We start from the raw sequence: 10243 nt of genomic DNA on the forward strand, positions 1-10243 counted from the left end.
AGGGCAAAATCCACAAGACCAAGACAATCATGGTCCATATGACTGGCACTACACCACTCTTATGCTCCTATATGATTCATATCCTAGTGAGTCATATCTTGGGTAGTAGACAAGCCAACCATACTACCTAGGGTACGAGTGGGCCCTCAATATAGCCTACAAGTCGTATTCAAGAGTATGATTAGTACCCTTGAGTCATACCAAGTCCAATAAGTCTAAACCATGGGAAATTTTGCAAGGTTCAAATTCTCGTAGTGTTATAGAGGTCAATGCCTGAATTACTTTGATCACCTAATCACTGCGCAGGAAAAGAAGATAAGGCTCCATCACCTATGTCACATGGAAGCATAGTGTCTGGAGACGATTAGCGATTGGAGTGCTAGCATGTAACTCAAGGATAAGGATAAGATAACAACATTATTCAACAAAAAGTCAATATATCATATTCAATCATATCCACACACTTATCCTTACATATAGGTATATCATATGCTAATCAAGAAGTCATGGCTCAACAACATTCTTGAACATTCATTCATTAGACAAAAAGTGGGGAACTTTGACTCTCCATACTTATGGATTCAAGCGTTTCTCATTAGGTACAAGACTTAAACAATATTCATACATTCATTAGCCAAGGACTTTAACAACATAAACCATCATTTAACCTTTACCGAGGTCACTTTTTTCATTTGCAACCAGAAAACTTGCCAATCCAAGATCCTTATCGAGATATTCTCATAGGAAAAAGAGTCTGAGATATCAAAATCCCTCAAGGAAATAGCCAACGATGGATCACCCACACATTTCTGTAACATAATGTCATGAAAAATTGGTTGAATGGATTTCATACTAGAAGGCAACTCCAACTCATAGGAAAAATTGCCAAACCTCTTCCCAAATAAATAGGGTCTAACATATCAGGGACTAAGCTTCCGCTTTTTACCAAATCGCATCACTCCCTTTAAGAATACCCAATCACCAACACTAAATTCTAAGTCCTTATGCCTCACATCCGCATAGGACTTTTGGCGAATTTGAGCGGTTTTCAACTTATCACGAATCACCTTCACCTTATCAAAGGCTTGGTGAACTAAATTGGGGCCAAGCAATTTTCCCTCGCCAACTTCATACCATACAGTAGAAGATCGACATCTTCTACTATACAATACCTCAAAAGGGGCCATACCAATACTAGAGTGGTAACTATTATTATAGGTGAACTTAATCAAAGAAAAGTGGTCATACCAACTACCACCATAATCAATCAAACAAACCCATAACATATCCTCCAATGTTTGGATGGTCCTTTTCTCTTGCCCATTTATTTGTGAGTGAAAAGTGGTACTATGACATACTCTAGTACCCATACCCTTTTGTAACGACTTTCAAAAGTGGGATGAAAATGGAGTACCACGATTCGAGATAATAGAAAATGAAGCACTGTGCAACTTCATGATCTCCGCAAGATATAACTTAACATAATCTTCCGCCAAGTAATTATTCCTCATAGGCAAGAAGTGAGCGGACTTTGTCATTCTATCGACAATGACCCAAATAGAATCACACTGATTTGGAGATTTAGGGCGAATGGTAACGAAATCATATTAACTGCCTCTCACTTCCATTCGGGCGATATGATTTCTTAGTACAAACCACTGGGCCTCATGTGCTCAACTTTCACTTGCTGACACATCATACAATTGGCCATATAGCTATCCATATCACGTTTCATATTGCTCCACCAATAAAACTCTCTAATATAGTTATACATCTTGGTGGAACTGGGATGTATAGCATAGCGAGATTTATGAGCCTCGGCCATGACCCTATTCGCCAAACAGTGAACATCCTTCACCAATTCCCTCTTATCCTTATCCACATGGGACAAACTTTCCATGGACAATGTCTAAGAGCATCGGCGACTACATCTGCCTTATCGTGATGTAATGAAAACTCATATAATATTATTTCAATAACTTAAGCCACCTTCTTTGCCAAAGATTTAACTCCTTTGGGCAAACACATATTAGAGGTTCTTATGATATGAAAATATATCGACAACCCCATAAAGATAATGCCGCCAAATCTTTAATGCAAAAACCATGGCTAACATGTCTAGTTCAGGACTAGGTTAGTTATTCTAATTAAATTTCAATTTCCTAGAAGCATAGGCTACCACCCTACTATGTTGCATTGACACACAACTAAGACCAATACGAAAAACATCACAATATACAACAAAACCATCACTACCCTAGGACAAGGGAAAAATCGGAGCCTAAGTCAACTTATCTTTCAACTTCAGAAAACTACCCTCACATGCATCGGACCACAAAAAATGGACCTTCTTTTAGGCCAACTTGGTTAATGGGGCAGCTATAGTAGAGAAAAACTCCACAAACCTTCTATTGTAACTGGCTAGACCCAAGAAGCTCTGAATATCAGTTGGAGTCATAGGTCTAGGCCACTTGTTAACCTCCATGACCTTTTGGGGATCATGTGACTAGAGATGATATGACCAAGAAAACCTATGACTTTCAACCAAAACTCATACTTAGAGAACTTGGCATACAAACGATGATCCTTCAAAGTTTGCAACATGACATAGAGGTGATCGATATAATTAACCGCACTCTTAGAATAGACTAAGATATCATCAACAAAAACAATGACAAAAATGTTAAAGAATGGATGGAAGATCCTATTCATCTAATCTATGAATTCCACCGAGGCATTGGTCAACCCAAAAGACATGACAAGAAACTCATAGTGACCATATCGTGTTCTAAAGGTAGTCTTAGCGATATCTGCATCCCTAGTCTTAAGATGATGATAACTCGATCTAAGATCAATCTTAGAGAAGCACTTCACACCCAGAAGTTGATCAAATAAATCATCTATCGTAGAAAAAGGATATTTATTCTTTATGGTCACTTTGTTCAACTGATGATAATCACTGCATATACGAAGTGAACCATCCATATTGCACACGAATAATATGGAATCACCCCAAGGAGACACACTAGGGCAGATAAAACCCTTATCTAAGAGGTCTTTCAATTGCTCCTTAAGATCTTTTAGCTAAGTTGGAGCCATTCTATAAGGAGGGATAGAAATCAGACGAGTGTTCGGGAGAAGATCAATCCCAAAATCAATTTTCCCATTGGGAAGAACTCTGGGAAGATCATCGGGAAACACCTCAGGAAACTCATTATCTATAGGAACAGATTTTAGAGAATGCTCTTCCGAGTTAGAATCTGTAACTCAGACCAAATGATACAAACACCCCTTTGAAAAAAACTTTTCTGTGTTTAGATAAGAAATGAACCTTCCTTTAGGCACTAGGGAACCACCTTCCCATACAATGACCAGCTTATTAAGGAATCGATACATGACCCTACAGGTCTGACAATCTAAAAAAGCATAGCAAGAGTTCAACTAATCCATCCCTAGAATGACATCAAAATTAATTGTATCCAACTCTATCAAGTTTACAAGAGTATCTCTACCCCAACTGATATCACACACCCCTTAACAATCACAAGGTGTTTGATCGGGGTAGAAATAGAAAAAGGAACCGACAAATTCTCGGGACCATAACCAAGATGTAGAGCCACATATTGGGTCACATAAGAAAGATTAGACCATGGATCAAGCAAACAATACACATCACGAGAGAAAAATCTCAACATACCCATGATAACATCGAGCGATACCTCAGAATCCAGGTGACTAACAAGTGTATATATGCGGTTCCAGCCAATGTCGGTGCCAGGAACAGAAGTAGAGATAGATATAGCACCTTTCGATACCGAAGTAGATGGAGTAGCAATAGGGTCTCTATTGGGCCAAGAAGCTGCTAGAGAGGGGCACTCATACTACATATGCCTAATCTGACCAACACAAAAATATTTGTTCCTCCTATTCTTACACTGACCATGATAAATCTGACCACAGAGTCAGCAAGTAGGACGGGGTAGAGCCGACTGGGCACGATCAACCTGGAACTAGGCACCCTGTGCCCATGGCCCACCATAATACATGGTTCATAATACTTTTACAACATCATTTATCTATCATTCATACTTATTCGGACATTGTCCTAGTTTAACACTTCACCAAATGTGACTAGATAATTTACTTAGACATTTTTACAAACACCTTACATGCATACCTTTAACAAGGTTATTTTCATGATAGAAATCATAAAGATTAAATTCACTCAAGACCCTCATCTTAAAACACATATAACAAGCACCCACATATGCAAATCACTATTAATGACATGTACAAACATAAGTCTAAACAAGAATCTGCATTATTCGTCATTAGGCAACAAAACCCTTTTCATTTGATTTCAAAATCACCATGTACACTTACTAATCCAAGTGTGAAATACATGGGTTTAGAGTTAGTTAACAAGGGGAAGAGGTATATGCATTAGAAAACTTTATTCACGAAGAGTCTTGACTTTATTTTTCCTGTTGAAGATCACCCTTGAAACCCTAGCCTCTAATTCTACAAAGATGAGTTTGAGAGAGTGTTTTTGATGTTTGATCCATGGAAAGTTTGATTAAGGAGGCCTTATGAAAGGACTTAGGGTTTAAGGCTTGGAAAATGACCATAAGGCTCTTAGTTAAAAGTTGTAAGATAAACCTGTGTAGGGTTAAAACTCACCTTACAAACCATACCCTAGGGTACGAGTGGTACTCTTACTCATACCCTAGGCTTCTCCTAGGTTACCTACACTATTAAAGGTATGATCACACACCCTTAATTCATATCCAAAGGGTATGACTTATCCCTAACTTGTATACACCACACATACAAAAAATATTTACTAAAGCTAGGACTTTCCTTTTTCGATCATATTGGGTATAATTCATATACTTAGTTTACAATAAAGGAGGAAGGTAACTCCTATAGTGGACAATATACTATCTTCTTAGGCTTTTCAAGGAATGAGAGGAAAGGGGAGAGTAGATACAACTTGTATCCAAGGGGTATGACTCATTCCCCTAGTCTTATCCACCCCATTGACATCAAATGGAGAATTTCTTTCAATGGTTTAAAGTCTAGGTGTTTCAATCCCATTAATCTCCAAAATCCAAAACACAAGCATAGAACATATCTTTCAAAACTTAAATAGTCTAATTCCATTATTGATCAGTCTTGGGATGAAAAGCAGTGTGCTATGGTCAATCTGGGTACCCATTCCTCCTGAAATATCTTTCTGAAGATAGAAATAAACTCATAATCTCAAGTTAAAATAAGGGACACGAACATTCTATGAAGGCAAACCATATTTTCAATATAGATACAAGTCAACCTCTCGAAATTGTATGTCTAAATAGGGAGAAAATGGGTAGATTGGTCCATCAATCCATGATGACCCAAATGCTATCAAAACCATATTAAGTGAGCGAAAATCCACCCATGAAGTCCATTATAACCCACTCCCATTTCCACTTGGGATTGGGTAGCGTCTAAAGCAATCTCCCTACTCTCAAATGTTTGGTGTTTACCTAGTAACAACATAGACACCAAACCACAAACTTTTCTATATCTCTCTACAAATTACTCTACCAATAATGCTGCCTCAAATCCTTATACATCTTAGTAGTCCTAGGGTGAATAGAATATCTAAAGAAATGAGCCTCTTGAATAATTAATTGTATCAAATCTCCAACCTTCAAACACATATATGATCATCAAACCTTATAATACCCTCCAAATCTAAGGTATCCCTTCTAGGCTCACCTCTCAGCACCTGATCTTGTATTTTATAAAAGTTAACAAACTAAAACTAATGATCCTAAATCTACTCCAACAGGGTATATTTTGCCTTAATACTAGCAAAAAACCTTATGGGGTCAGACTTATAAGTCAAACCAATAAGTTAGCTAAAGGCTGGATGACCAAAGCCAAACAACTACTTTAAAATTGAAATAAAGTTCAAGGTACCCATACTCACTGCCCTCTAACTCAAGGCATCTGTTACCATAATTTATTTGCCCAAATGGTATAGAATAGGTTGTACTACCTCAAATTAAGCTCCATCCAGATCATAATAAGTTGAAGACTATAATGGTTAGTGAATATCTTACAACAAACACCATATATGTAATGCTTCTAATTGTTAAGCATAAAGACTACTAACACCAATTCTAAATTATAAGTGGGGTAGTTACGCTCATGCATCTTTAGCTACCTCAATTCATATGCAATAACCTGACCTTGCTACATCAAAATACAGTCCAAACTAATACTACAAGCATCATAATATATACAAAAAATACTTACCCTTAACTGGAAGAGTCAAAATAGGAGTTAAAGTAAGCAAGTCCTTAAGCTTCAGAAATCTCACCTTACAACGCACATCACTAAAATGAAACCATATTTCTAGTTAATGTGTCATTAAGGTTATAATAGTAGAGGAACTTTTGACAAACTTATTGTAGTATCCTACTAATCCAATAAAGGCCTAGCTTAATCACAAATAGCCTCAATCTTCACTGGGTCCACCATAATACTCGTTCCCCAAGAAAACTATAGACTCAATTCAAAACTCGCACTTTGAGAATTTGGTATAAAGCCTATGATCTCTTAAAGTGTGAAGCATAGTCTTCAAATATTTTTTATGCTCCTCCCTACTCCTCGAATATACCAGTATGTTATCAATGAAAATAATTACAAATGTACTATCAACATAGTTTATCAAACTTATAAATATTGTTGGGGCTTTACTCAACCCAAAAGACATCACCAGGAACTCATAATTCTTGTAACAAGTTCTAAAGATTATCATAGAGATCTCCTCAGCCTTGATCCTCAACTAGTGGTAGTCATACCTCAAATCAATCTTAGATAACTTTATTGCACACTAAAGTTGGTCAATCAAATCATCGATATGATGCATAGTATACTTATTTTGTATTGTCATCTTATTTAACTTTTTGGAGTCGATATACACATACATAGACCCATTCTTTTTCTTCATAAATAAAACTAGGGCACCTAAATATGATACGCTTAGTATGATGAAGCCCTTACCCAGAATATTTAAAAGCTATATATTTAGCTTCTTTAACTTAGTAAAAGCCATACAACATGGACCTATAGAAATAGGTCAGGTGCCTAGCTCAAGGTTATTGTAAAACTCAATGTCTTGCTCAGGAGAAAGTCTAGGTAAGTTGGTAAGAAAACATTAAAAGTCATGTGATGGACTTACAACACTAATATCTAAAACATAAGCAAAAAATGACCATAACCCCTAAATATCTGTTTCCCAGTCTGCAGAGAAAAATAATCCCTATCAGTATGTGGCTAAAAGAACTTTATTATATAATTAGGGGTATGCCAGGTTTGGCTTAGGTAACGGTTGGAGAAATCCAGTCCTTGCCCAAATCATATCAAAATCCACCATACCTATAATAATATAATTCACTCAAGTATCATACTCTCGAAAAGTCACCAAATATGATCTTATACCTGATCCACTACCAATGAATTATGCAAGGGGATAGCTATATGCGAAGACATAGATAAACACTCTAAACACAAACCTAACTGTGGTGCATAATAAGTAAAAATATACAAAAAGCTAGATCTCAGATAAAATAAGAAAGAGGTTTGCTAATGGTATACTAAAATCATACCTATGGTCATAAAATCTGATGCTTCGGCCTCTGTACAACCAAGTACAATATACATATTGGCCTATCTGTTATCAATCTTGGTATTTGCCCGACCATCTATCCTACTTACCTGAGGACCACCTATGGAACCTTAGAGAAAGCCCTATGACCCTGCACACTACCCCTAACTATAACAAGTGCTAATATAATCGGATGAACAATCAAAACTAAAGACTCAATCATTCCATGCTGAAGATACTCTCAAGTGAAGTGATCGACAACCTCATAATCATAACATTCCCTTAAGACTTTACTCTATCTAGAAGGTTTGGCAGATATAAAATGGCTACCTTAATTGAACAACCCTGATGGTACACTACACTATGACTTACTACTACTTTAACAATCAATATTTCTATACCTGGTCTGATCCATATCTGATATCTAAAGCGCTACCTTAATTGGCCTACTAGACTAACCCTGACACTGGTAAGGCTGTTGTTGATGGTACCTACCCAGAAATCCTCTGCCTCTGAATATGATTCATTGTGGCTCCCAATGACTACCCTAATAATAGGGTATCTCATCACCGTGCCCTTAGGCCTTTTTGTAACATCTCGTATTTTGATTGTACTTGTTCTTATTATATAGAACTTGGTATAGCCTTGTGGTATAGGTAACAGATGAAATTTGTTATACGAGTATTAATTGTGTAGATAGAATTATAGATGCTGCCCATAAGATTTAACATGAGGCAACCAATTTAACTATGACATAATTATCTAAACTTGGAATTGTAAGCTAGTAGTTGAATCTAAAGTTTGAAGTGACCAAGTATATACAAGTTTTAAATTAGATTAAAGGGATTAAGAATTGAAAATGGATTAATTTGTTGAGCTGCTTGCTTGACTTAATTAAGCTAGTAGGTGAGTCAACTACTTGGGTTATATGAGCCAAGTTAATGGACTAAATCTATGGATTAGATTTAGGCCTTTATTAGTATTCTTATTTAGGACCAAATTAGGAAAAAGAAGAAGAAAAATGGAGAAAAGGCCCAATGCTCAAATCTGCCAAGGCTTAATTTAATTGAGCCCAACTAAGAATTAAGTAAGTAGGTGCATCACCAACTTTGAAATTTTGAGCAGCTTGAACCCTTAAGTAGGTGCATCACCTACTTGGATCAATTGACCAAATTTAAGGTCCAAAATACAGCTAAGTGGATGGCCAAATATAGGGCCTTTATAGACTAAGTTGTTGGTCATTTTCCCTCATTCTTAAGTCTCAAATAAAGTTTATACTTCACAAATTCCCTATACTTTCTTTAAAGCAACTAGGAGCAGCCTTATATTTTCTTTTAAGGTTCTTAGAGAAACCCCAACCTTTGCAATCCAAGGTACATGAAAACACTTATGGTTTAGCTTAATTATCTCATAAAAGATTAGGAAAACATGCTATAAGTGCTTAATTATTAATTCATGGTAGACTATAGAACAAGCAACTTGCTCACTTTTTTTCTTTGTTATTAAGAGATCACTTTTCTTCTTTTGTTTAAAGTGTGAAGGAAAGTGAAAGTTGAAGTTCTTGAGGATTTCAATTTAAAGGATAGGTTGCAGAATTGAGGTAAGGTGACTGCCCTATTTTGTTCTCTTTATATATGAACTTGATAGAGAATTATGGATGTTTTATTATTGAGAACTCAAGAGACGATGAGTTCAATAATTGATTGCAGCAATAAAAAGGATATGGGTTTGTTTTGTGGACTAATTTATATGTATATGTTATGGTCTACCAAGTTGATATTGGAGAAAGATATGACTAGTTTGAATTGAAATATAGGAATAAAGTGTTGTGGTACACCACTGAACTAATTATTGCATATGTTTACTGCCCAATCTAATTTGAGTATTGTTTAGAGGGTCTAATAAAGCTGAGGTAAGTTCAGTTGATTTTATAAGAACATGTATGGTATGCGGGTGTAATTGGAGGATAAAAGGGTTAACATAACACCCTTGATTGCTAGATTAAGGGCTTACTGCCTGGTTACTATTTTGGTGAAGTTAAGTAGCCCAAATGTGTTGGTTGGTTTCTAATACCAATTTACCATATATTCTATTATAGATAAGTAATCTATTAGGCTGGAATTCAATTTGGGTTAGTATTGGAGTTGTATAACCAGTAATGTAAGGCATACTTTATTTTACACTTCTTGGCATGAAATCGGAGATTTTTTCCATAAAGTAAGCTTCCAAGGTTATCCTATAACAAGTGATACATAATGGCAGTGTATTATATCCCATGTAGCCAATGACCTTATTCCCACTCTCTAACGTGTTAAAACACCTTAGTACATGCTTATTATTAAAACTTCACGTCTATTTTCACTAGAAAATATCATGAGTTCTTCGTTTTCTCAAATAAGACCCATGTGTTATTTTCAGCTCCTAAACACTTTATTTGTGTGACAATCGCTCCCTACTTCTTTGTTGTTGCATTAAGTTCCCATTTGCATATATCTTATTGGTAGATTATTGTTTCAAGGTACCATAATGTTATGACCACCAAAGTAACATTCTCAAAGGTTAAATAAACTAAGTAACATAATC

Source organism: Capsicum annuum, unplaced genomic scaffold (assembly GCF_002878395.1).
Source record: "Capsicum annuum cultivar UCD-10X-F1 unplaced genomic scaffold, UCD10Xv1.1 ctg2995, whole genome shotgun sequence".
Classification (NCBI taxonomy): Eukaryota; Viridiplantae; Streptophyta; class Magnoliopsida; order Solanales; family Solanaceae; genus Capsicum; species Capsicum annuum.